This window comes from Pan paniscus, chromosome 8, assembly GCF_029289425.2.
Source record: "Pan paniscus chromosome 8, NHGRI_mPanPan1-v2.0_pri, whole genome shotgun sequence".
Taxonomy (NCBI): domain Eukaryota; kingdom Metazoa; phylum Chordata; class Mammalia; order Primates; family Hominidae; genus Pan; species Pan paniscus.
Genome location: NC_073257.2, coordinates 82,150,594 through 82,178,066, shown reverse-complemented (window position 1 = coordinate 82,178,066; position 27,473 = coordinate 82,150,594). Strand labels below are relative to the sequence as shown.

General features: G+C 39.3%; 1 long non-coding RNA gene across 1 annotated transcript in view; it reads left to right on the top strand.

The window, feature by feature from the left end:
* Nucleotides 1–926: 926 nt before the first annotated feature.
* The window catches only part of LOC106635179 (uncharacterized), a 47,901-nt gene continuing 21,354 nt past the window's right edge, over nucleotides 927–27,473 (top strand). The window contains exons 1-2 of the long non-coding RNA XR_003028991.4: nucleotides 927–5,871; nucleotides 17,129–17,340. This is a non-coding gene — a long non-coding RNA (uncharacterized LOC106635179). The remainder of the gene's footprint in view (nucleotides 5,872–17,128; nucleotides 17,341–27,473) is intronic.

The following is a 27,473-nucleotide window of genomic DNA, read 5'->3' as shown; positions in this document are numbered from 1 at the left end:
GTCTTAGATTTAAGTCTTTGCTCCATCTTGATGATTTTGTGTAAAGGTGAGAGATGAGATCCAATTTTATTCTTCTAAATGTGTCTTGCCAATTATCCCAGCACCGTTTGTTGAATAGGGTGTCCTTTACCCACTTTATGTTTTTGTTTGCTTTGTCAAAGATCAGTTGGTTGTAAGTATTTGGCTTTATTCCTGGGTTCTCTATGATGTTCCGCTGGTCTATGTGCCTATTTTTATACCAGTACCATGCTGTTTTGGTGACTATGACCTCATAATATAGTTTGAAGTTGGGTATTGTGATGCCTCCTGATTTGTTCTTTTTGCCAAGTCTTGCTTTGACTATGGGGGCTCTTTTTTGGTTCCATATGAATTTTAGGATCATTTTTTCTGGTTCTGTGAAGAATGATGGTGGTATTTCGATAACAATTGCATTGAATTTGTGGATTCAGTAGGCAGTATGGTCATTTTCACAATATTGATTCTACCCATGCATGAGCATGGAATGTGTTTCCATTTGTGTCATCTACAATTTCTTTCAGTAGTGTTTTGTAGTTTCCTTTGTAGATGTCTTTCACCTCCTTGATTAGGTATATTCCTAAGTATTTTATCTTTTTGAGTCCTTGATTTGATTCTCACCTTGATTGTTGTTGGTGTATAGCAGTGCTATTGATTTGCGTACATTAATTTTGTATCCTGACACTTTACTAAATTCATTTATCTGTTCCAGGAGCTTTTTGAATGAGTCTTTAGGGTTTTCTAGATATGTAATCATATCATCAATGAACAGCAACAGTTTGACTTCCTCTTTACTGATTTGGTTGCCCTTTATTTCTTTCTCTTTCTGATTGCTCTGGCTAGGACTTCCAGTACTATGTTGAACAGAAGTGGTGAAAGTTGGCATCCTTGTCTTGTTCCAGTTCTCAGGGGGAATGCTTTTAACTTTTCCCCATTAAGTATAATGTTGGCTGTGGGTTTGTCATAGATGGCTTTTATTACCTTAAAGTACATCCCTTCTGTGTCCATTTTGCTGAGGATTTTATTCACAAAGGATATGCTAGATTTTGTCAAAAGCTTTTCCTGTGTCTATGGAGATGATCATGTGATTTTTGTTTTTAATTCTGTTTATATGGTGTATTACATCTATCGACTTGCATATGTTAAACCATCCCTGCATCCCTGGTATTAAACCCACTTGATCATGGTGGATAACCTTTTTGATATGCTGTTGATATGTTTGATATGATATGTTGGTTAGCTAGTATTTTGTTGAGGATTTTTGCATCTGTGTTCATCAGGGATATTGGTCTCTAGTTTTTTTGTTGTTGTTGTTATGTCCTTTCCTGGTTTTCATATTAGGGTGATACTGGCTTCATAGAATGATTTAGGGAGGATTCTCTCTTTCTCTGTCTTTTGGAATAGTGTCAATAAGATTGGTACCAATTCTTCTTTGAATATCTGATAGAATTCATCTGTGAATCTGTCTGATCCTGGACTTTTTTGTTGGCAATTTTTGAAATTACCACTTCAATCTTGCTGCTTATTATTGGTCTGTTCAGTTTCTATTCTTTCCTGGTTTAATCTAGGATGATTGTATATCTCCAGGAATTTATCAGTCTCGTCTAGATTTTCTAGTTTGTGTGTGTAAAGGTTTTCACAGTAGCCTTGAATGATCTTTTGTATTTCTGTGGTATGGGTTGTAATATTTCCTGTTTCATTTCTTTTTTTTTTTTTTTTTTTTTTTTTGAGACAGAGTCTGCTCTGTCACCCAGGCTGGAGTGCAGTGGCACAATCTCGGCTCACTGCAAGTTCCGCCTCCTGGGTTCACCTCATTCTCCTGCCTCAGCCTCCCAAGTAGCTGGGACTACAGGTGCCTGCCACCATACCTGGCTAATGTTTTGTATTTTTAGAGAGACGGGGTTTCACCGTGTTAGCCAGGATGGTCTCGATCTCCTGACCTCGTGATCCGCCTGCCTCGGCCTCCCAAAGTGCTGGGATTACACGCATGAGCCCCCGCGTCCGGCCTCCTGTTTAATTTCTAGTAGAGTTTATTTGATTCTTCTTTCTTCTTTTCTTGGCTAATCTCGCTAATGGTCTATCAATTTTATTTATCTTTTCAAATAACCAACTTTTTGTTTTATTTATCTTTTGTATTGTTTATTTTGTTTCAATTTCATTTGGTTCTGCTCTGATCTTTGCTATTTCTTTTCTTCTGCTGGGTTTGGGTTTGGTTTGTTCGTGTTTCTCTGGCTCCTTGAGGTGTGACCTTAGATTGTCTATTTGCGCTTTTTCAGACTTTTTGATGCAGGCATGCAATGCTATGAACTTTCCTTTTAGCACTGCTTTTGCTGTATTTCAGAGGTTTTGATAGGTTGTGTCACTATTATTGTTCAGTCCAAAGAATTTTTAAATTTCCATCCTGATTTCATTGTTGACCCAATGATCATTCAGGAGCAGGTTATTTAATTTTCATGTATTTGCATGATTTTGAGGGTTCCTTTTGGAGTTGATTTCCAATTTTATTCCACTGTGGTTTAAGAGAATACTTGATATAATTTGGGTTTTCTTAAATTTATCGAGACTTGTTTTGTGGCCCATCATATGGTCTATCTTGGAGAATGTTTCATGTGGTGGTGAATACTATGTATATTCTGCAGTTGTTGGGTAGAATGTTCTGTAAAATAACTGTTAAGTACATTTGTTTTAGGGTATAATTTAAGTCCATTTTTTCTCTGTTGACTTTTTTTTTTTTGAGACAGAGTTTCACTCTTGTTGCCCAGGCTGGAGTGCAATGGCATAATCTTGGCTCACTGCAACCTCTGCCTCCTGGGTTCAAGTGATTCTCCTGCCTCAGCCCCCTGAGTAGCTGGGATTACAGGCATGTGCCACAACACCCAGCTAATTTTGTAGTTTTTTTTTAGTAGAGACGGGGTTTGGTCAGGCTGGTCTTGAACTCCTGACCTCAGGTGATCCACCCACCTCTGCCTCCCATAGTGCTGGGATTACAGGTATGAGCCACTGAGCCTGGCCTCTTTGTTGACTTTTTGTCTTAATGACCTGTCTAGTGCTGTCAGTGGAGTGTTGAAGTCCCCCCCTATTATTATGTTGCTGTCTATCTCATTTCTTAGGTCTAGTAGTAATTGTTTTATAAATTTGGGAGCTCCAGTGTTAGGTGCATATATATTTAGGATAGTGGAATTTTCCTTTTGGACTAGTCCTTTTATCATTATATAATGTCACTCTTTATCTTTTTTAACCATTGTTGTTTTAAAGTCTGTTTTGTCTAATATAAAAATAGCTACTCTTGCTTGCTTTTGGTGTCCATTTGCATGGAATATCTCTTTCCACTCCTTCAGCTTAAGTTTATGTGAGGTCTTATGTGTTAGGTGAGTCTCTTGAAGACAGTAGATACTTGGGTGGTGAATTCTTATCCATTCTGCCATTCTGTGTCTTTTAAGTGGACCATTTAGGCCATTTATATTCAAAAGTAGCATTGAGATATGAGGTACTATTCTAGTCTATTCATTGTACTGTTTGTTACCTGAATACCTTGGGTGTTTTTTTTTTCATTGTGTTATTTTCTTATAGGTTCTGTGAAATTCATGCTTTAAAGAGTTTCTATTTTGGTGTATTTCAAGGATTTGTTTCAAGATTTAGAGTTCCTTTTAGCAGTTCTTGTAGTGCTGGCTTGGTAATGACGAATTCTCTCAGCATTTGTTTGTCTGAAAAAGACTGTATCTTTCCTTCATTTATGAAGCTTAGTTTTGCAGAATACAAAATTCTTGGCTGAAAATTATTTTGTTTAAGGAGGCTAAAGATAGGACCCCAATCCCTTCTTGCTTGTAGCATTTCTGCTGAGAAATCTGCTGTTAATCTGATAGGTTTTCCTTTATAGGTTACCTGATGCTTTTGCCTCACAGCTCTTAAGATTCTTTTGTTTGTCTTGACTTTAGATAACCTGATGACTATGTGCCTAGATGATGATCTTTTTGCAATGAATTTCCCTGGTGTTCTTTGAGCTTCTTGTATTTGGATGTCTAGATCTCTAGCAAGGCCAGGGAAGTTTTCCTTGATTATTCCCTGAACTATGTCTTCCAAACTTTAAGATTTCTCTTCTTCCTTGGGAACACCACTTGTTCTTAGGTTTGGTCATTTAATATAATCCCAAACTTCTTCGAGGCTTTGTTCATTGTTAAAATTCTTTTTTCTTTGTGTTTGTCAGATTGGGTTAATTTGAAAGCCTTATCTTTGAGCGCTGAAATTCTTTCTGCTATTTGTTTGAATCTATCGTTTGAGACTTTCCAGTGTATTTTGCATTTCTCTAAGTATGTCCTTCATTTCCAGAAGCTGTGATTGTTTTTTATTTATGCCATCTATTTCCCTGGAGATTTTTCTGTCCATATGATTTAACATTTTAAAAATTTCTTTAAGTTGGTATTCACCTTTCTCTGGTGCCTCCTTGAGTAGCTTAATAATTGACCTTCTGAATTCTTTTTCTGGCAATTTAAATATTTCTTTTTCTTTTAGATCCATTGTTGGTGAGCTTAGTGTGATCCATTGTTGGTGAGCTTAGTGTGATCTTTTGGGGGTGTTAAGGAACCTTATTTTGTCATACTACCAGAATTGTTTTATGGTTTATTCTCATTTGGGGAGACTATGTCATAGGGAAGACCTGGGGCTCAGGGGCTGCTGTTCAGGTTCTTTTGTCCCACAGGGTGCTCCCTTGATGTGGTACTCTCCCCCTTCCCCTAGGGAAGGGGTGGGGCTTTCTGAGAGCTGAACTGCAGTGATTGTTATTTCTCTTCTGGGTCTAGCCACCCAGCGGAGCTGCTGGGCTCCAAGCTGGTACTGGGGATTGTCTGCAAAGAGTCCTGTGATGTGTCTTCAGGTCTCTCAACTGTGGATGCTGGCACCTGCTCTGGTGGAGGTAGCAGGGGAGTGAAGTGGACTGTTTGAGGGTCCTTGGTTGTGTTTTTGTTTGGTGTGCTGGTTTTGTGTTGGTTGACCTCTAGCCAGGAGGTGGTGCTTTCAAGAGAGCATCAGCTGTGGTACTATAGAGAGGATACAAGTTTGCCCTAGGGTTGCCTGGATAAGTATTTGGGTTTCTCAGGTGATGGGCAGGGCCATAGAGCTCCCAAGAGATTATGTCCTTTGTCTTCTGCTACCAGGGCAGGTAGAGAAAGACCATCAGGTGGGGGCAGGGTTAGTTGTATCTGAGTTCAGACTCTTGTTGGGTGGGGCTTGCTGTGACTGCTGTGGGGGATAAGGGTGTGGTTCTCAGGCCAATGGAGTTATGTTCCCAGGGGGATTATGGCTGCCTCTGCCGTGTCATACAGGTCGCCAGGGAAGTGGGGGAAAGCCGACAGTGACAGGTGTTACCCAGCTCCCACGCAGCTGGAAAGGCTGGTCTCACTGTCAGCATGCTCCCCCAACAGCATCAAGTTTATTTCCAGGCAGCAGGCGAGCAGGGCTGAGAACTTGTCCCAGGCTACAAGCCTCCCTGCTGAGAACAGAAGCAGGGCTTTCAGGTTTTATGCCTCTCTGCCTGCCACAGCTTCTGTGCTTGTATCTGCACTCCCTGTTTGACCCCCTCCCCAGATTCTGTCCAGGAAACTTCATGTTCGGTAGAAATTGTTATAAAATTCAACTGGAAGTTTTCCTCTCCCTCTGGTTTTTCCTCAATTCCACTGGCAGCCCTCCCCAAGGTGCAAGATAAAGACAGAAAAGGCTTCCCTGAGGACTGAGAGTGCCCACAGGGCTCTTGCTGCTGCTTTCTCTACCCCTATATTTTGTGCGGCTCTCAGCATTTGTCTCAGCTCCAGGTTTGGTCAAATCCTTCTCTTATGATCTGGACCTTCAGGTTTCCCAGTGAAGGTATGTGTTTGGGGGCAGACATTCACCCTCTCACACTTAGGCACTCACAGTTTATTGGCTGTCTCATGGAGCCTAAAGTGGCAAGCTGCTTCCTTCAAAGGGTCTGTAGATTCTCTCACCTTTCCTGGTACATTCCTGCAGTAGTTCTTGGAGCAAAAGTTCATGATGTTAGTCTCCATATGCTGCTTTGTCTGTCCGAGTGGGAGCGGCAAGTCAGTCCTTCCTCTTATCTGCCATTTTCAAAGTTTATTTTTTTTTAGAGCAGTTTTAGGGTCACAGAAAAATGGAGAGGAAAGTAGAGAGTTCCCACGTATGCCCCTTCTTACTCCAGGTATCCTCCCTCACTAGGAACATCAGCACCAGAGTGGTACATTTGTTAGACTTGATGAAGCTACACCGACACTTTGTCATCACCTGTAGTCCATAGTAGGGTTCACTCTTGATGTTGTCCATTTATGGGTCCTAACAAATGTATAATTACATATATCCACTATTATAGCATCATGCAGAACATTTCACTGTCCCCAAAATCTGTACCATGCCTATTCATCCTTCCCTTCCTCCCTCCCCTCTAACTCCTGGTGACCACTGATCATTTTACTGTATTCATAGTGCTGTCTTTTCCAGGGTATCCTGTAGTTGGAATCATACACTATATAGCCATTTCAGATTGGCTTCCTTCAGTTAATAAGATACATTTAAGATTCTTTCATGTCTTTCCATGGCTTGATAGTTCATTTATTTTTATTGCTGAATAATATTCCCTTGTAAAGGATGTGCCACAGTTTATTTATCCATTCGTCTACTGAAAGACACCTTGGTTGCTTCCCTGTTTTGACAATTATGCACAAAGCTGCTCTAAACATTGGTGTGTAGGTTTTTGTGTAGACATATGTTTTAAACTCATTTGAGTAAGTAACCAAGGAGTGTGATTGCTGGATTGTATGGTAAGAGTACATTTAGTTTTGTAAAAAACTGCCACACTGTCTTCCAAAATAGCTGTACCATTTTGTGTTCCAAACAGCAATGAATGTTCCTGTTGCTCCATATCCTCACCAGCATTTGGTGTTGTCTTGTTTTTTTGCCATTCCAATAGATGTGTAGTGGTATCTCTTTGTTGTTTTAATTTGCAATTCTCTAGTGACATATGATATGGAGTATCTTTTCATATGCTTATTTGCCATCTGTATATCTTCTTTGGTGAGGCATCTTCAGGTCTTTTGCCAATTTTTAAGATGAGTTCCTTCCTTCCTCCCTTCCTTCCTTCTTTCCTTCCTTTCTCTCTCTCTTTCCTTTCTTCCTCCCCCTCGCCCTCCTCTCCCCTCCCCTCCCCTCTCCTCCCCTCCCCTTTCCTTTCCTTTCCTTTTCTTTCCTTTCCTTTCCTTTCTGAGATGAGGTCTTGCTATGTTGCCCAGGCTGGTTTTGAACTCCTGGGCTCAAGCAATCCTTTCACCTCAGCTTCCCAAAGAGCTGGAATTACAGGCATGAACCGCCATGTCTTGCCCAGTTGTTCATTTTCTTATTGTTGAGTTTTTCTCAATTTTAAAATTGTGTTAAAATACACAGAAGATAAAATTTGCCATCTGATCCATTTTAAGTGCATAGTTCAGTGGTATTAAATATATTCATATTGTCGTGCAACCACCAGGGCCATCCATTCTAGAGCTTTTCCATCTTGCAAAACGAAAACTCTATATCCATTAAACAATAACTCCCTATTCCCCCCACTCCTCAGTTTCTGGCAACCACTGTTCTACTTTCTGTCTCTATGGATTTGGCTACTCTATATATCTCATATAAGTGGAATCATAGAATATTAGTCTTTTTGTGACATTAGTTCTTTTAGGTATATACCCAGGAGTGGAATTGCTGGATCATATGGTAATTCTATTTTTAATTTTTTGAGGAACTGCCATACCATTTTCTATGGTGGCTGTACCATATACATTTACATTTACATTTCCACCAATAGTCCACAAGGGTTCCAGTTTCACTAACACTTATTATTTTCAGGTTTTCTAAATAGTAGCCATCCTAATGGGTATGAGGTGGTATCTCATTGTAGTTTTGATTTGCCTTTTCTTAATGATTCATGATGTTGAACATCTTTCCATGCGGTTATTAGCCATTCTGTACTTTCTTTGGAGAAATGTCTATCCAACTCCTTTGTCCCTTTGTGAATTGGGATGTTTGTTTTTTGTTGTTAAGTTTTAGGAGTTCTCTAGATATTCTGGATATTAATCCTTTATCATCAGATATATGGCTTGCAAATGTTGTCTCCCACTTTGTGGGTTGCCTTCTTACTTTTCTGATAACGTGTTTAGATGCATAACATTAAAATATTTCGATAAAGTCTAATTTGTCTATTTTTTTCTTTTGTTGCCTATGCCTTTGGTGTCATATCCAAGAAATCACTGCCAAATCTGATGTCATGAAGGTTTTGCCCTGTTTTTTTCTAAGAGTTTTATAGTTTCATATGTTTAGATCTTAGATTCATCTTGAGTTAATTTTTAAATGGTGTTAAGTAAATGTTAAACTTCATTCTTTTGCAAGTGGATAGCCAGTTTTCCCAGAACGATTTGTTGAAAAGATTGTTACCTTCCCAATTGAAAGATCTTGACATCCTTGTCAAAAATCATTTGACCATATATGTGAGGGTTTATTTCTGGGTTCTCTATTCTATTTTATATATATATATATAAATATATATATCTGTTTTTATGTTAATACCACATGATTTTGATTATTGTAGCTTGGTAGTAAGTTGTGAAATCAGAAAGTGTGAGTTTTCTAACTTTGTTCTTCTTTTTCAAGATTGTTTTGGCTATTTGGGGGCCCTTAATATTCCATACACATTTTAGGGTGACTTTTTCTATTTCCACAAAAATCAAATCAGTAAATTTTTTTTTTTTTTTTTTTGAAATGGACTCTTGCTCTGTCACCCAGGCTGGAGTGCAGTGGCACAATCTCAGCTCACTGCAACTTCTGCCTCCTGGGTTCAAGCGATTTTTCTGCCTCAGTCTTCTGAGTAGCCGGGATTACAGGCTTGTGCCACCATGCCTGGCTAATTTTTGTATTTTTAGTAGAGACAGGGTTTTGCCATGTTGGCCAGGCTGGTCTTGAATTCCAGACTTCAAGTCATCCACCCATCTTGGCCTCCCAAAGTGCTGGGATTACAGGCATGAGCCACCGCATCCGGCCTGGAATTTTGATTACATTGAATCTATAGATCACTTTGGGCAGCATTGACATCTTAACAATATTGAGTCCTCCAACCCAAGAATATAGAATGCATTTCCACTTATTTATGTTTTAAAAATATTTTTCAGGCCGGGCGTGGTGGCTCACGCCTGTAATCCCAGCACTTTCGGAGGCCGAGGCGGGTGGATCACAAGGTCAGGAGATTGAGACCATCCTGGCTAACACAGTGAAACCCCATCTCTACTAAAAATACAAAAAATTAGCCGGGCGTGGTCGCAGGCACCTGTAGTCCCAGCTATTCGGGAGGCTGAGGCAGGAGAATGGCATGAACCTGGGAGGCACTCCAGCCTGGGCAAAAGAACGAGACTCCGTCTCAAAAAAAAAAAATTTTTTTTTCAGCAATGTTTTATAGTTTTTATTGTACAAGTCTTTCACCTCTTTGGATAAGTTAATGCCTAAGTATTTTATTCTTTTTGATGCTATTATAAATTATTGTTGTGTTTTAAAAGGTTTTTGTAAATTTTGGATAACAGTTCTTTATCAGACATGTCTTTTGCAAATGTTTTCTCCCCAGTCTGTGGCTTGTCTTCTCATTCTCTCAACAGTGTCTTGCAAAGCAGAAGATTTTAATTTTAATAAAGTACAGGTTATCAGTTATTTCTTTCACAGATTGAGGCTTTGGTATTGTATCTAAAAATTATGAAACTCAAGGTCATCTAGATTTTTCCAGTTTATCTTGTAAGCATTTTATTGTTTTGCATTTTACATTTAGTTCTATGATCCATTTTGAGTTAACTTTTTTGAAGAATGTAAAGTCTGTGTCTAGATTCCTTTTTTTTTTGCACTTGGATGCCCAGTTGTTCCAGCACCATTTGTTAAGAAGGCAATCTTTTCTCCATTGTGTTGCCTTTGTTTCTTTGTCAAGGATCAGTTGACTATACTTGTGTGGGTCAATTTCTGGGCTCTATATTCCATTCCATTCCATTCCATTGATCTATGTGTCTGTTCTTTTGCCCATATCACACTGTCCTGATTACTGTGGATTTATAATAAGTCTTGAACTTTGGTAGTGTCAGTTGTTCAACTCTATTCTTTGCTTTCAACGTCGTGTTGGCTATTCTGGGTCTTTTGCTTCTCCGTGTAAACTTTAGAATCAGTTTGTCAAAATCCACAAAATAACTTGCTGGGATTTTGATTAGGATTCGTTGAACCTAAAGATCAAATTTGGAAGAACTGACATCTTGACAATATTGAGTCTTTCTAACCATGAACATGGAATGTATCTGAATTTATTTAGTTCTTCTTTGATTTCTCTCATCACAGTTTTGTAGTTTTTCTCATATAGATCTTATACTTACTTTATGAGAGTTATACCTAAGTATTTCTTTCGGTGTGTTGCTAATGTAAATGGTATTGTGTTTTTAATTTCAAATTCTACTTATGCATTGATGATATGTAAGAAAACAATTGACTTTTTAAATTTCCTGCATTCTCTCTCTAACCACTTATTAGTTCCAGGAGTTTTTTTGGGTCAATTCTTTTGGATTTTCTACATAGACAACCATGCCATTTGTTAACAAAGAAGCTTTTATTTATTCCTTCCCAATCTTTATATCTTTTATTTCCTTTTCTTGTCTTATTGCCTGGAGTGCAGTGGCATGAGCATGACTGCCTGCAGCATCACCACTCAGGCTCAACTGACCCTCTTGCCTCAGCCTCCTGAGTAGCTGGGACCACAGATGCATACCGACATACCCAGCTAATTAAAATAAATTTTTTTTTTGTAAAGATAAGATTTTGCCATGTTGCCCAAGCGGGTCTCAAACTCATGGGCTCAAACAATCCTCCCATCTAAGCCTCCCAATGTGCTGGGATTACAGGCATGAGCCACCCTGCTTAGCTTTCAATTTCTTTAATAGATATAGCCCTATTCAAATTGTCTGTTTCTTTTTGTGTGAGTTTTGGCAGATTATGTCTTTCAGGGAATTATTGGTCTATTTCATCTAGGTTAGCATTTGTATGCATAGATTTTTTTTCATAGTATTCCTTTATTATCTTTTAATGTCCATGGACTCTGTAGTGATGTCCCATCCTTCATTTCTGATATTAGTAATTTATGTCTTATCTCTATTTTTCTTAGAGGTTTATTAATTTTATTGACCATTTCAGAGAACTAGCTTTTATTAGTAATTTATGTCTTATCTCTATTTTTCTTGGTTAGAGGTTTATCAATTTTATAGACCATTTCAGAGAACCAGGTTTTATTGATTTTTCTCTATTGATTTCTTATTTTCAATTTCATTTATTTTTACTGTAATTTTTATTATTTCTTTTCTTCTGCCTACAGTGGATTTAATTTGCTCTTCTTTTTCTAGTTTCCTAAGATGTAAGCTTAGATTATTGATTTTAGATATCTCTTTTTTCTAATATATGCATCAAATGCTATACATTTCTGTTTATACACTACTTTTGCTGCATCACACAAATTTTGATAAGTTGTATTTTCTTTAGTTCAAAATATTTTTAAATTTCTCTTGACATTTCTTCTTTGACCCATGTATTATTTAGAAATGTTTTGTTTGCTGGGCACAGTGGCTCACACCTGTAATCCCAGCACTTTGGAAGGCCAAGGGGGGAGGACCACTTGAGCCCAGAAGTTCAAGACCAGCTTGGGCAACATATGGAGACTACATTTCTAAAAAAAAAAAAAAAAAAAATTAGCTGCATGTGGTGGCACACACCTGTGGTCCCAGCTACTTAAGAGGGTGAGGTGGGAGGATTGATTGAGCCCAGGAGGTTGAGGTTGCAGTGAGTCATGATTGCACCACCACACTCCACCCTGGCTAACAGAATGAGACCCTGGCCCAAAAAAAAAAAAGTGTTGTTTAATGTACAAATATTTCTGTTACTGATTTCTAGTTCAATTTAATTGGGAGTATACACTGTATGATTTTTATTCCTTTAAATTTGTTAAGATATATTTTATGGTTCAGAATGTGGGTCTAAGGGAATGTTCCATGTGAGCTTGAGAATAGTGCATATTCTGGTATTGTTGGATAAAGTATTCTATAGATGTCAATTATATCCAGTTTATCAATGGTGTTGTTGAGTTCAACTATGTCCTTATGATTTTCTGCCTGCTGGATCTGTTCATTACTGGTAGAGGAGTGTTAAATTCTCTAACTGTAATAGTGGATCCATCTATTTCTTCTTGCAGTTCTATCAGTTTTTGTTTTATGTACTTTGATATGGTGTAGTTAGGCTCTCATGCATTAAGAATTGTTATGTATTCTTGGAGAATTGACCCCTTTATCATTATGTAATGCCCCTCTTTATCCCTGACCATTTTTCTTGCTCTGAAGTCTCCTCTGTCTGAAAATATAACTACTTCAGCTTTCTTTTTTAATGTTAGCATTGTATATCTCTCTCCATTCCTTTACTTTAAAAAATGTTTTTAACTTTGATAAAGAATACACATTGCCCAGCATGGTGGTGTGTACCTATAATCTCAGCTACTTGGAAACTTGAGCTCAGGAGTTTGAGACCAGCCTGGGCAACATAGTGAGACCTTGTCTTTAAATAAATAAGTAAATAAATAAATAAATAAATGTATTAAATTATCCACACAACATAAAATTTACCACCTTAACCACTTTTAAGTTTACAGTTTATTTATTTATCCATTCACCCATTGATGGACATTTTAATTGCTTCCACCTCTTGGCTGCTATAAATAATGCTGCTATGAACATGGATGCATAAATATCTCTTCAGAATCTTGCTTTTAATTCTTTTGGATTTGGGCAATCCCAGAAGTGGATCATATGGTAATTCTATTTCTCATTTTTTGAGGACCCATCACACTGTTTTCAATAGTGGCTGTACCATTTACATTCCCACCAACAGTGCACAAGGGTTCTAGTTTTTCCACATCCTCATGAACATGGATTATTTTCTGTTTCTTTTTTAAAAGTAGGCATCCTAATGAATATGAGGTGGTATCTCATTGTGGCTGTGATTTTCATTACTGTAATAATTTACAAAGATGATATTCAAATGTCCAAGAAGCATATAAAAAGATGAACATTTGAATATCATATAAAAATATGATCTTTTTTATATGCTTCTTGGACATTTGAATATCATTTTTGGAGCAATGTCTATTCACATCATTTGACTGTTTTAAGATCAATTCTTTTTGTTGTTGTTGTTGTTGAGTAGTAGCTCTTTATACATTGCAGGTATCAACCTCTTATCCATATATAATTTGCAGATATTTTCTCCCATTCTCTAGATTGTGTCCTTTGAAATATGATATTTTCAAGCTGGATGTAGCACCATTTATCTATTTTTGCCTTTGTTGAATGTGCTCTGGGTGTCATATCAAAGAAATCATTGCCAAACCCTTATATGCCTTTACTTTTAATTGATATGTATCTTTACATATAAAGCAGGTTTCTTCTAGACAACATATAGTTGTGTCTTGTTTTTTGATCCACTCTGACAATCTTTGTCTTTTAATTGCTGTATTTAGACCATTAAAATTTAATGTGATTATTGATATAGTTGGGCTCATATCTACCATATTTGTTACTGTGTGCTATTTGTTGCCTTTGTTCTTTGTCCTTATTTTTGTTTTCCACACTGTTCCTGCCTTTTGTGGTTTTAAGAGAGCATTTTATATGATTCCATATTTTTCTTTCTCAGCATATCAATTATACTTTTTTTAAAACTTTTTCAGTGGTTGCCCTAGACTTTGTCATATACATTTACAACCAAGCCAAGTTCACTTTTAAATAACTCTATACCATTTCATGGATACTGCAAGTATTTTATAATAACTGAGTATTCTTATTTTCTCCTCCTGTATTATTGCTGTCATTCATTTCACTTATACATAAGCTATAATCATCAAATGCATTGTTACTATTACTATATTGAACAAACTGTTACGTTAAATAAATTAATAAAAAAGTTTTTGATTTTATCTTCACATTTATCTATTCTCTAATGCTCTTCTTTTCTGTGAGAAACATCTGAGTTTCTCACCTACATCATTTTTCTTTTCTTTGAAGAACTCCTTTTAACATTTCTCACAAGGCGGCTCTACTGCTAACAAATTCCTTCAATTTTGTTTGTCTGAGAAAGTATTTCTCCTTCACTTTTTAAAGATAATTTTGTAGAATACAGAATTCTAGGCCGTTGGCTTTCATTTCCTCAACTCTTTAAATATTTCACTCTACTACTCTACTCTCTTTTTGGCTGCATTGTTTTGCAAAGTTGAATACAATTCTTATCTTTGCTTCTTTATAGATAAAGTTTTCTCCCTGCAACCCTCCCAACTTCTTCCTGTAGTTTGAATATAATATACCTACATGTCATTTTTGGAGGCTTTTATTCTGCTTGGTGTTTTCTGAACTTCCTGGATTTGTGGTTTGGTGTCTGAAATTAATTTGAGGGAAATCCTCAATAATTATTGTTTAAATATTTTTTCTGTTCCTTTCTCATTTTCTTCTCCTTCTGGAATTCCTATTCTGCATGTTATACCTTTTGTAGTTGTCCCACAGTTCTTGTAAACTCTGTTCCATTTTTCTCCCAGTCTTTTATCTCTTTGCTTTTCAGTTTCGAAAGCTCGTATTGATATATTCTCAGGTGCAGAGAATTTCTTTTCCAGTCTGCTAATGAACCCATCAAAGGCACTCTTCATTTCTGTTTTTGATTGCTAGCATTTCTTTTTTGCTGTTTCTCAGAAGTTCTATATCTCTGCTTACATTACCCATCTGTTCTTGCATGTTGTCTACTTTTGCCATTAGTTCCTTTAACATATTAATCATAGCTATTTTAATTAATGGTCCGATAATTCCAACATTCTTGACACTCCTGGGGGGTTTGATTCTGGTGTTTACTTTGTTTCTTCAAACTGTGTAGGTATTCTTTTAGTATGCCTTGTAATTTTTTGTTGAAAGTCAGACATAATGTGTTGGGTAAAAGGAACTGAGGTAAATAGGCCTTCAGTGATGTGGTGGTAAGGTGTTGGGGAGGGGAAGTGTTGTATAGTCCTGTGATAAGTCTCAGTTTTTTTTTTTTTGAGATGGAGTCTTGCTCTGTTGCCCAGGCTGGAGTGCAGTGGCATGATCTTGGCTCACTGCAAGCTCCGCCTCCTGGGTTCACACCATTCTCCCACCTCAGCCTCCCGAGTAGCTGGGACTACAGGCGCCCGCCACTATGCCCGGCTAATTTTATTTTTGTAGTTTTAGTAGAGATGGGGTTTCACCGTGTTAGCCAGGATGGTCTCGATCTCCTGACCTTGTGATCCACCCACCTCGGCCTCCCAAAGTGCTGGGATTACAGGCGTGAGCCACCGTGCCCAGCCAAGTCTCAGGTTTTTTTTTTTTTTTTTTTTTTTTACCCCTTTAGGTGGGACAGGATGGCTACAGGGGCCTGGATTTGGGTATTTGCCTTCCCTCAGGTTTGTTAGGATCTGATAAAATCCTAGTAGGGTTAGGCTTTGGTAAAATAGTTTCTCTTGAGGACAGGCCTTGTTAAGAAGAACAGAATGTTCTGGAGTATTTCAAAATTACACCTTTACTTTACTATTCCTCTCCCTCTTACCATTACTTTTCCCTCTTCCTGCTGGAAGCCCAAGGAGATTTTTCTCTGATGTTCACTGTGAGAACTCGGAGGAACTCCTGGAGGTAAAGTGTAGGCATCCCCCTTGCAAGTGGGCCCTCCTGGAGCTTTAACTCCCAGAGTTGTCCACACGGAGCCTCCAGCAATTCATCAACTACAGTTCAGGTTTTTCTAGCCTGGTATTTGTTCCTGCACAGATTTCTTTTTATGAGTTTCTGCTCCTGTAAGTTGATTCTCTGTATCCTCCTGTCTAGGACTACTGGTTTGCTCTGCAAATTTAATTTTCTAACAAATCTAAGAAGAGTTACTGATTTTTGTTTTGTCAAGTTTTAACTTGTTAGGACAGAGTGATGACTCCTAAGGTCCTTATGTGCTAGATGGGGCAAGCTTCTTTTTATTTCAAAGTCTTTTCTAATTTTCTCTTAAGGCATTATACATTGTGATTACTTGCTCTTGTGTTCCTTATAGTATAATATTTATTCTTGAATAATGTATTTTAAAATTTGAATTCTTTGCTGAATTGCGTCACTTCAATTTTTTTATCTTTTTGTTTTTCTCTTTTCTCAAATAGGAAGTACTGTCATTCTGACAGCAGGTTCACCCAAAGGGTACACCTTGACTTTGTAATAGTATCCAGGACTGTTCTGTTAAATTTCAAAATGAGAAAACTCTTTTTCGTCTATTGACAGATAATGTGCACCCAAATTAAGTGTGAGTGGGGGTCTGACTGTATGTCTAAAGTGTACAGGCAGAGATGAATGTGCGTGGCTTTAGCAGATCCACACTCATCCAGGGATAACTGGACCATGGAGGCAGGGTGGGAGTGGAGAGGAGTCATCATAGGATGGTAATCAGGTGCTTGCAGGGAGAAGAGAAGGAAAAGCAGATGAGTGAACAGGGGCAGATGGTGCTGGAGAATTCCATCAAGTGGGCATCAAGAAGGGACTGGAGGTTAAAACCTTTGGGATAAAGAAGAAGAAAAAAAGACAAGCTGGTAAAAAGTAAGGTCTGGGGGGTGGAGGCAAGAAGGGGAGTTGCTGAAAACTCTAGAATAAGCAGTAAGACATCTTTCAATAAAACTGCCCCTTCCCAGATGGCACCTGGGCACTGTTTGCTGGGCGCAAACATGGCACTGTTTCCTAGGAGATGATTCCTTCAGTTCTTTAAGGTAGTAATGAATGACAACAAGAAGTTACTTCTCTATGCTACACACGGTGTAGAATCCAGAGCCTGACTGGCTGTGACGCGCCCATGGTGACACCAAGGGGACTCTGCATGGGCACATCCCGGCCCTCCTCCCTGCATGTTCTCCAAGCCAGGTCTTTGAAACAGCCAGTGATGGCAGGTGTTAACTCCTACATGTGGGTGGTTGGCTAGTGACCCCAAAGAGCCTCTGAGAAACTTGGAATTCCCCTTCTCTTTCCAGGGAATGACAGAATCTGGGATGATTTTCTTCTGTTTCTTATCTAAAAAACAACAAAAAGCTCAGCATACACTGACTCACACAAACCTTTTGCTAGAGGCAGCTCTGTAGACTTAAGACGCTGTCATTTTTCAGAAGAACCCAGCTTGCTTTGGAACTACAGTCAGCCCTGCAACTCACCCTCACCTTGGACCCTGCTGCTGCTGTCTGTAAAGGTGAGTGAGATAATACCTGCTGCTCAGCTCAGGTCCCTCTGTCCAACAACCTGGGTCTGCTGTTGGGAACAAAGAACAGGAGAACAAAGAAAAACTCCCAGCGGCCTTACGGACCACACGGCTTTGCAGCAGACTCAGCCGAACAGTTGTCGAAACACCTGTCACCAGTGGTTTTTAATGATGAGCTGTCGCTGCATTTCTGAGTTGCTCTAGTTCTTACTTATGTTATTGCATGTGTTATATCATTTAAAAATGCCACTTAGCTCATTTTGAAATGGAAGATTACATTTTGATCAGTTCTGGGACCTATTTTAGTGGCATATTTTCATGATCTGTGGGAATGTTATTTTATTCGTGATCTTTTTTCTTATAATAACTTTATATGGACTTTGATGTGCATGCTTTTCTGTTATTCGATTTCATGCAAAATTAATTTCCTAAACTTTTGGAAGAAGGTATGATGCAGAGTGGCTTTGCTAACTTGCTAGAGCTCCCTCTTCTGTTGTTTTGTGAAGTGTTAAAAAATATAGTGATGTCCTTGCTGAGATTTTGTGGCTCTGTTCATCTCCTCTATTTTCATGTGGATCTTCTCTTTTCTTCACCTCCATTGTCCTGCAAGGTGGGGCCCTGTCCTTAGAGGGAGGCAGGTCAATTTTGAGAATTCACGAAGAGTTGACTGCCTCTGGTCCTTCATATCTTACTGGGGACCCCTTGCACTCACTAGCCATTGGATTGTGTAAAGCACTCTCTTTCAGGTGCTAAATTAAAACTGACCCATATACTTTCCAACCAATGCCTACTGGATATTTTGGGGGTCTCCTGTTTTCAGGTTTATTATGTGTCCCATTGTTTTTCTCTGCTCTCCTCTGCACCAATGCTAGTGCAGGTCTTGTGGCTACTAAGGTTTTGTCCCCAAGTGTATGTTGATGTTGTGGGGCTAGCTTAACACCCAACATTTTTTTCCAATTGAGGTATAATCTACAAACAACAAAATGTACAAATCTTAAGTGTTATGTTGAGTGAGTTTTGGCAATGTGTGCACTCACCTTGTCACCTGATTTTGAGATAAATATTGTCCACAGTTTTTTTTTAAATAGAGATAAAATTCACATAGCAAAATTCACCATGTTAACCATTTAAAAGTGTATAATTCTGTGGTTATTAGTATATTCACAAATTTGTGCAATCATTACAACTATTTAAATCCAGAGCATTTCTATCATCCCAAAGAGAAAACCCATACTCCCTATTGCCCCCCCAGCCCCTGGCAACCACTAATCTGCTTCTGTCTCTATGGATTTGCCTAATGAGGACATTTCATGTAAATGGAATCACACAATATGTGGCCTTCTGTGTCTGGCTTCTTTCACTTAGCATAATGTTTTAAAAACTCATCCATGTTGTGGCATGTATCAGCACTACATTCCTTTACTTGGCTGAATAATATTCCATTGTAAACATATACCACATTTTATTTATCCATTCATCAGTTGATGGGCATTTGTCCCCCCGCCCCCTCACTTTTGGGCTCTTATAAATAATGCTGCTATGAACATTTGTGTACACATTTTTGTGGGAATGTATATTCCATCTCTCTTGGGTATATACCTGGGAGTGGAATTACTAGGTATATGGTAACTATATCCTCTTGAGAAACTATCAGACTGTTTTCTAAACTGGTGGCACTACTTTACATTCCAATCAGCAGGCTATGAAGGTTCCAGTTTCTCCTCATCATGCCAACCCTTGTAATTATCGATCTTTTAAATTAGAGCCATTCTAGTGGTATGAAACAGAGTATCATTGTGGCTTTGATTTGCATTTCCCTGATGGCTAATGATGTTGGGCATCTTGTCATGCGCTTACTGGCATTTGTATGCCTTTTTTGGAAAAATGTGTTTTGAGATCCTTTCACTACCTTCTATTTGGTTTATATGTCTTTTTTTAATCATTGAGTTGTAAGAGTTCTTCATATATACTAGATAAAAGTCTCTGATTAGACATACAATTTGCAAATATTTTCTTTCACTCTCTGGTTTGTCTTTTTTCCTTCCTTCCTTCCTTCCTTCCTTCCTTCCTTCCTCCCTCCCTCTCTCTCTTCCTCTCCCTCCCTCCCTCCTTCCCTCCTTCCTCCCTCCCTCCCTCCCACCTTCCCTTTCTCCCTCCCTTCCTCCCACCTTCCCTTTCTCCCTCCCTCCCCCCCCCTTTCTTCCTTTCCTTCCTCTCTCTGTCTCTCTCTCTCTCTTTTCTTTCTCTCTCTTTCTGTCTTTCTCTTTTCCTTTTCCATTTCCATTTCCTTTTCCTTTTCCCTTTTCCCTTCCTCCCCTCCCCTCCCCTCCCCTTCCCTTTCCTTTCTTGTCTCACTCTGTTGCCCAGGCTGAAGTACAGTGGTACCATCTTGGCTCACTGCAACCTCCACCTCCTGGGTTCAAGGAATTCTCCTGCCTCAGCCTCCCAAGTAGCTGGGATTACAGACATGTAATCCTAGACCACACCCAGCTAATTTTTATTTTTGGTAGAGACGGTTTCACCATGTTGGCCAGGCTGGTCTCGAACTCCTGACCTCAAGTGATCTGCCTGCCTCGGCTTCCCAAGTGCTGAGATTACAGGTGTTAGCCACCATGCCCAGCTGTCTTTTTCACTTTCTTGATGGTATCTTTTGAAGCACAAAGTTTGGTATCCTTTGAAGGATGAAAGTTTTAGATTGTGATAAAATTCAATTCATTCTTCTTTTGTTGCTTGTGTTTTTAATGTTATATCTAAGAAGGCTTTGCCTAAATGAAGGTCATGAATACTTTTCCCTATATTTTCTTCTAAGATTTTATAGCTTTAGTTCTCACATTTTGTTTTATGGTCCATTTTGCGTGTTTTTTGTATGTATGTTTTATGTGAGAGGAGTCCACATTTATTCTTTTGCATGTGGATATGCAGTTGTTGGAGCACCTGTTTTTGAAGACCATTCTTTCCCCCTTGAACTGTCTTTGCACCCTTGTCTAAAATCAATTGGCATGAGGTTTTATTTTTGGACTCTCAATTCTATTCCACTGATCTATAGGCATATCCTTGTGCTAGTACCAAAGTATCTTAATTACTGTAGTAAGTTTTGAAATTGGGAAGTGTGAGTCTTCCAACTTTGTTTTTCTTTTTAAAGATAATTTTGGCTATTCTAGATTCTTTGAATTTGCATATGAATTTGAATTTGCTGTCTTTTTTGTAAATTTAAATACTTTTATGCTTCAAAGGATACCATCAAGAAAGTGAAAAAGACAAACCAGCGAGTGAAAGAAAATATTTGCAAATTGTATGTCTAATCAGAGACTTTTATCTAGAATATATGAAGAACTCTTACAACTCAATGATTTAAAAAAAGACACGTAAACAATTAAAAGGAGGTCAAAGGATCTCAATACACATTTTTTCAAAAAACACATACAAATGCCAGTAAGTGCATGACAAGATGCTCAACATCATTAGCCATCAGGGAAATGCAAATGAAAACCACAGTGAAACTCTGTTTCATACCACTAGAATGGCTGTAATTTAAAAGATGGACAATTATTAATACAAGAGCTCATGAGATAAGGAAAAATTGGAACTTTCACACACTGCTGATTGGAATGTAAAGTGGTACAACCACTTTAGAAAACAATCTGATAATTTCTCAAGAGGATAAACATAAAGTTACCATATACCTAGTAACTCCACTACTAGGTATACCTAAGAGAAATGAAATAGAATCCACATAAAAATTTGTATACAAGTTTCCATAGCAGCATTATTTTATGGTAGCCAATTGTGCTATGAGATGTCTGGGTGTGGATCTCTGCATTTATTCTATTTGGAGTTCTTTGAACTTCTTGGAAATATAGAGTAATACTGGCTTTCATCAAATTTGGGAAGTTTTTGCCATTTTTTAAAGATTTTTTTATACCATTTTCTCTCTCTTCTCTTGGTACTCTTATTTATCATATGTTGATGCAATTAAAGGAGTCCCAAATTCTTTGAGGCTTTGTTCATTTTTCTTCATAAGTTTTCTCTGTTCTTGAGATTGCACAAGCTCTATTCATCTACTTAATGTTCTCTGATTCTTTATTCTGCTAGGTTAAATCTACTGTTATGCCTTTTCTGTGAATTTTAAATTTCAGTGATTGTACTTTTCAACTGAAAAATTTCCCTTTCGTTCTTTTTTGTACTTTGTATCTCTTCATTGGTATTCTCTTTTGATGAGACATTGTCATCATACTTTACTTCTTTAGCATGCTTTCTTTAGTTCTCTAAACATATTTATAATGGCTGCATTTCAGTCTTTGTGTGTTAAGTGTAGCCTCGGGGCCCTCCCACAGGCAGTTTCTGTTGCTTGATTTTTCCCCTCAGGTATGGGTCACAACTTCCAGTTTCTTTGCCTGTCTCATAATTTCTTGTTAAAAGCTGGGCATTTTATATTTTATTTTGCAGTAATTCTGCATACAGATCCTTCTTCTTGAGTTTGTTGTTGTATTTTTCTTATTATTTGTTACTCATTTAGCTGGACTATTTTAGTAAAGTCTGTTTTCCCACAGCTGAAGCCTTTGGTGTCTCTCCTCAGAGGGTGCAGGCTTAGCCATGCTCATGGTCACCTTGGAATAAGTAGTTTTTTTGGTTTTTTTTTGAGACAGAGTCTTGCTCAGTTGCCCAGGCTGGAGTGCAGTGGCACGATCTCACTCACTGCAAGCTCTGCCTCCCGGGTTCACACCATTCTCCTGCCTCAGCCTCCCGAGTAGCTGGGACTACAGGTGCCCACCACCACGCCCAGCTAATTTTTTTTTGTATTTTTAGTAGAGATGGGGTTTCACCATGTTAGCCAGGATGGTCTCAATCTCCTGACCTCGTGATCCGCCCACCTCAGCCTCCCAAAGTGCTGGGATTACAGGCGTGAGCCACTGCACCCGGCCCTGGAATAAGCAGTTTTAGCAGGGCTATCTCTGTCTCTTTTCCTCATTTCTTTGTTATGCTGTCTGCCTCTGTTGGTATCACACCCAGATGTTGGGCTCCACTGTTAGCTAATTCCTCTATTTAGTTTTTGACAATGTCCTAGGGCATAAATTGCTCCACAGTTTTATTCAATTAAATTTCAACTCCTTGGCCAGGCGTGGTAGCTCATGCCTGTAATCCCAACACTTTGGGAGGCCAAGGCAGGTGGATCACTTGAGGTCAATAGTTTCAGACCAGCCCGACCAACATGGTGAAACCCTGTCTCTACTGAAAATACAAAAATTAGCTGGGCATGGTGGCATGGGCCTGTAATCCCAGCTGCTTGGAAGTTGAGACAGGAGAATTGGTTGAACCTATGAGGTAGAGGTTGCAGTGAGCCAAGTTGGTGCCACTGGACTCCAGCCTGGGCGACAGAGCAAGACTCGGCCTCCAAAAAAAAAAAAAAAAAATTAAACTTCTTTGCAGGAGTAGTTTTTGAGGCCAATCTCTGAGGTTTGCTTTGATCTCAGGAGGACTCTTAGCGGTCTCCATTCATGACACTTTCTGGTAAATTAGCTGGACTGTAGTTTAGCTTGCTGCTCTCATGGAGCTGCCAACCTTTCCTTAATTGCTTGCCACCAAAACTTCCACTGTTTTTGAGAGAGCCCTTAGGTTGAACTTCCCTATATTCTTTTCCAAAAAGTCAGTTCCTTTGGAAGGTGCTTTGGAGCTCTCTATTCTTGTAATCTGCCTTGTCTGCTGGGCAGAATCTCTGAGCCACTATTCTGGAGCTGGAAGCAGTGATAGTAGCCCAATTCTCTTGCAGTGACAGTTTGGTTGAAGAGTAGGGCACTGGGCCGGGCAGTGGTAGCCTCTGGTCTTCTTGGCTTCCCTTTCCTGGCATGGACCCTCTGAATGATGCCTTTCCTGGCATGGACCCTTTGAATGATCTGGAGCCTGGTGTTCTCAGCCTGCTGTTTCTGATGTCGAACCTCTGCTTTACATTTAGGGTCTAGATGAAGGAAGGGAGCCTCCAGCTTGTCGGCTGTACTTGCCCAGAATTTAGCCTTTGCAACATGGAGCTGCGGGGATGGGAAATGTTGTCCACTAGCCTTCCCTAGGTATATACTGTGGCCCTTGAGTGGGAGCTGAGGGAAGGGGGAGCCTGTCTTCTAGGCCACACCCACTCATAGTGGAGCTTCCATTACCCTGACCTGTGGGGGAAGGGTGGATAGAGGGTGGGTCATGGCTGAAGTGCCACAGACTTGCTATTTCTGCTATGATTTAGTAGAATTTCTTGAATAAAGATCTCTACTTGATATATTTCCATTAAGAACATTTCCAGATAATTTAAATGATTGGTTTTTTTCTTATAATTTTCACCATTTTATAAAAAATTCTGTGGTGGTTTCACTGTGGGGCAGGTCTGTGAAGCTCCTCACAATACCATTTTCATTTAGAAGTGGAATCACTAGTTTGAGTTAAAGTTTGTGTCTAATAACTAAAATATTTGAATTTCCTGTTTGTTTGTTTCTGTTGTTTTTGCTTTTGTCTTGATTTTTAGTCAGTATTTATACTTTTATCTGCTTGGTTATCTTTGGTGAAATGCCAAAGATCACACACAAAAATTTTAGAGATAAATTGTGTCTCTAGATGATTAAATTTCCTTCCAAAGAGAATTTACTTTTGCTTCTGGCAAGCAGACCAGTGGCAGATAACCTTAGTTCAATTAGAAATTGAAGGCCAAGCATGGTGGCTCACACCTGTAATCCTAGCATTTTGGGAGGCTGAGGTGGGCGGATCATTTGAGGTCAGGTGTTCAAGACCATCTTGGCCAACATGGTGAAACTCTGTCTCTACTTAAAATACAAAAACTAGCCAGGTGTGGTGGTAGGTACCTGTAATCCCACCTACTGGGGAGGCTGAGGCAGGAGAATCACTTGAACCCAGGAGACTGAAGTTGTAGTGAGTGGAGATCGTACCACAGCACTCCAGCCTGGGCAACAGAGTAAGACTCTGCCTCAAAATAAATAAATAAATAAATAAATAAATTTTTAAAAAATTAAAAAAAATTAGAGATTGATATGATATAAAGGTAGTTGTGATGATTAATGGCATGTGTTAACTTGACTGGGCTACGTGATGACCACGTAGCTGGCAAAACATTATTTCTAGGTATGTTTGTGAGGGTGTTTCCAGACTCAAATTGCAACTTGCACCATTGACCTCCCCGTTTCTCAGGCCTTTGGACTTGTCCTGAATTACACCATTAGATCTCCTAGTTCTTTGTCTTGCGGATGACAGATTATGGGAATTTTCAGCCGCTATAATTGTGTGAGTCAATTCCTATAATAAATCTCCATCTATCTGTCTGTCTGTCTATCTATCTCCTATTAGTTCTGTGGTTATTTTATTTTATTTTATTTTTTTGAGACAGGGTCTTGATCTTATACTCAGGCTGGAGTATAGTGGTGTAAACACAGCTCACTGCAGCCTTGACTTCCTGGGCTCAAGTGATCTGCCTGCCTCAGCCTCCCTAGTAGCTGGGACCACAGATACACATCCTCAAGCCTCGCTAATTTAAAAAGTTTTTTTTTGTAGAGACAGGGTCTCATCATGTTGCCCAGGCTCGTCTTAAACTCCTGGCCTCAAGTAAACCTCCCACCTTGGCCTCGCAAAGTGCTAAGATTATAGGTGTAAGCCACCATGCCCAGCCTTAGTTATGCTTCTCTGGAGAACACTAATACAGTAGGCTTCAATCCTTAGAAGGGCTGGTCTATTTTGGCTCACTCTTTCTTTTAGGGTATAACCCTTCAGGGTTTCATTTGAAATGTCTTACCTCCTTGGTGGGCCTAACTCCAATTTTTAGGCTCCCAGTCAACTTGAAGTCAGTAAGTCAGCTGAAAGATTGTTCAACTCCTCAGCTATTGTTTTCAAATTGGCAAATACTTTAAGGGAGGAAATTATGTTATAGTCCCCTTTCTGGGATTTCTTTTATTTTGGGTCTTTTGTTCTATAAATCCTAACTATTTTGATAGTTCTCCAATGCCTTCAAACAGGTTAAAAATATTTAGTCTAGCTTTTATAGCTGTTCTCAGTAGAACAAAACCAGCCAACCCACTTATTTCATCACTGAGTTTTAATTTTAATGAATATTTAAATATTTTCCGTAATTTTTTCTTTTTTCTTTGTTTTTTAGACAGAATTTTGCTCTGTTCCCCCGGCTGGAATGCACTGGTGCAATCACAGTTTACTGCACCCCTGACCTCCTGAGCTCAAGCAATCCTCCCATCTCAGCGTCCTGAGTAGCCAGAACTATAGGCACACCACTACACCTAGCTTTTTCTTTTGCCAGGTTTAAAATTGTTTCCTTAAAAAAAATTGCCCAATCTTTTTCATAGTGTCTTGTCCACTTTGTATAGTTTCTACAGTAAAAAAAAAAACCTCTCTCTTTATTTTTTAAATTTTTTTATTTTTTGAGACACCGTCTCTCTCTGTCACCCAGGTTGGAGTGCAGTGGCTTGATCTCGACTTACTGCAACCTCCGCCTCCTGGGTTCAAGCGATTCTCCTGCCTCAACCTCCCAAGTAGCTGGGACTACAGGTGCCCGCCACCATGCCCGGCTAATTTTTGTATGTTTTTTTTTTTTTTTTTTTTTTTGAGACGGAGTCTCGCTCTGTCACCCAGGCTGGAGTGCAGTGGCGCAATCTCGGATCACTGCAACCTCCACCTCCCGGGTTCACGCCATTCTCCTGCCTCAGCCTCCTGAGTAGCTGGGACTACAAGCGCCCGCCATCACGCCCGGCTAATTTTTTGTATTTTTAGTAGAGACGGAGTTTCACCGTGTTAGCCAGGATGGTCTCGATCTCCTGACCTCGTTATCCGCCCACCTCGGCCTCCCAGAGTGCTGGGATTACAGATGTGAGCCACCACTCCCGGCCTAATTTTTGTATTTTTAGTAAAGATGGGTTTCACCATGTTGGTCAGGCCAGTCTTGAACTCCTGACCTCAAGTGATCCACCCGCCTCAGTCTCCCAAAGTGCTGGGATTCAGGCATGAGCCACTGTGCCTGGCAAGAAAAAATCTCCTTAAACATTCTTTTTTTTTTTTTGAGACAGAGTTTTGCTCTGTTCCCCAGGCTGGAGTGCAGTGGTGCAATCTTGGCTCACTGCAACTTCTGCCTCCCGGGTTCAAGCAATTCTTGTGCCTCAACCTCCCAAGTAGCTGGGATTACAGGTGCCCGCCACCATGCCCAGCTAATTTTTGTATTTTTAGTAGATATGGGTGTCACCATGTTGGCCAGGCCAGTCTCGAACTCCTGACCTCAAGTGATCCACCCGCCTTGGCCTCCTGAAATGCTGGGATTCAGGTGTGAGCCACTGTGCCCGGCCACATTCTTGTACATATGTTCTTATGGGCTAATTCTTTTAGTTCTTATAAGGTGGAGTCCTATAAGTTGGACTGTTGTGTGAAATGTACGTGCATTTTGTAAGTCAAGAGCTATTGCCAGATAACTTTTTAAAAATGCTGTAGAATGTCAAACTTTCCTTAGCCATGTATGAGAATGCCTGTTTCCCTGAGTCCTTGCCAGTGCCATGGGAGCTTTTGTAGCCTTCTCTCAGCTTGGCAAGAGAAAGAGCCTGCAGCACTTTAACCTGGGTAAGCTTCCAAGCGGTCCGTAGGTAGTGGAGGTGGAGGAGGTAGAGACAGGATACCTCAAGAGGGATATGTTGGACTACTTCTAATTGGGCAAGTGGTTCTCTGTATAATTAATTTCGAAAAGGGAAAGAGAAAATTTATAGTTCGTGAAGCAGGTGTCATCAGTTGTGGAAGATCTACTTCATACTAAAGTTTGGATCTATTCATCTTTTAAAGCGTATGCTTTTAAGTCATGCACCAGGTGTCAATTGGTTCATAAAGAAAATTCCAAGGCCCCCATTAAGGTGATTCTAGTAACTGTTCAATTGTTCTGGCATTGTTGGAGCTTTAATTCAGTTCATTCAGTTTTGGCCTTACTCTTTGAATCCACCTCTCAATTCTTATTCTCAAAGGGATTGACTTTGGTAAGTATTCTTGCTGGCTTAGGCTCAAGACTTTCCCCTTTCAGAATGTTGACCTTGTCCTTCTCTCCCAGTTTTTTACTCTATTGGGCTGTGACCCTTGATTACACTATGTTGGCCACC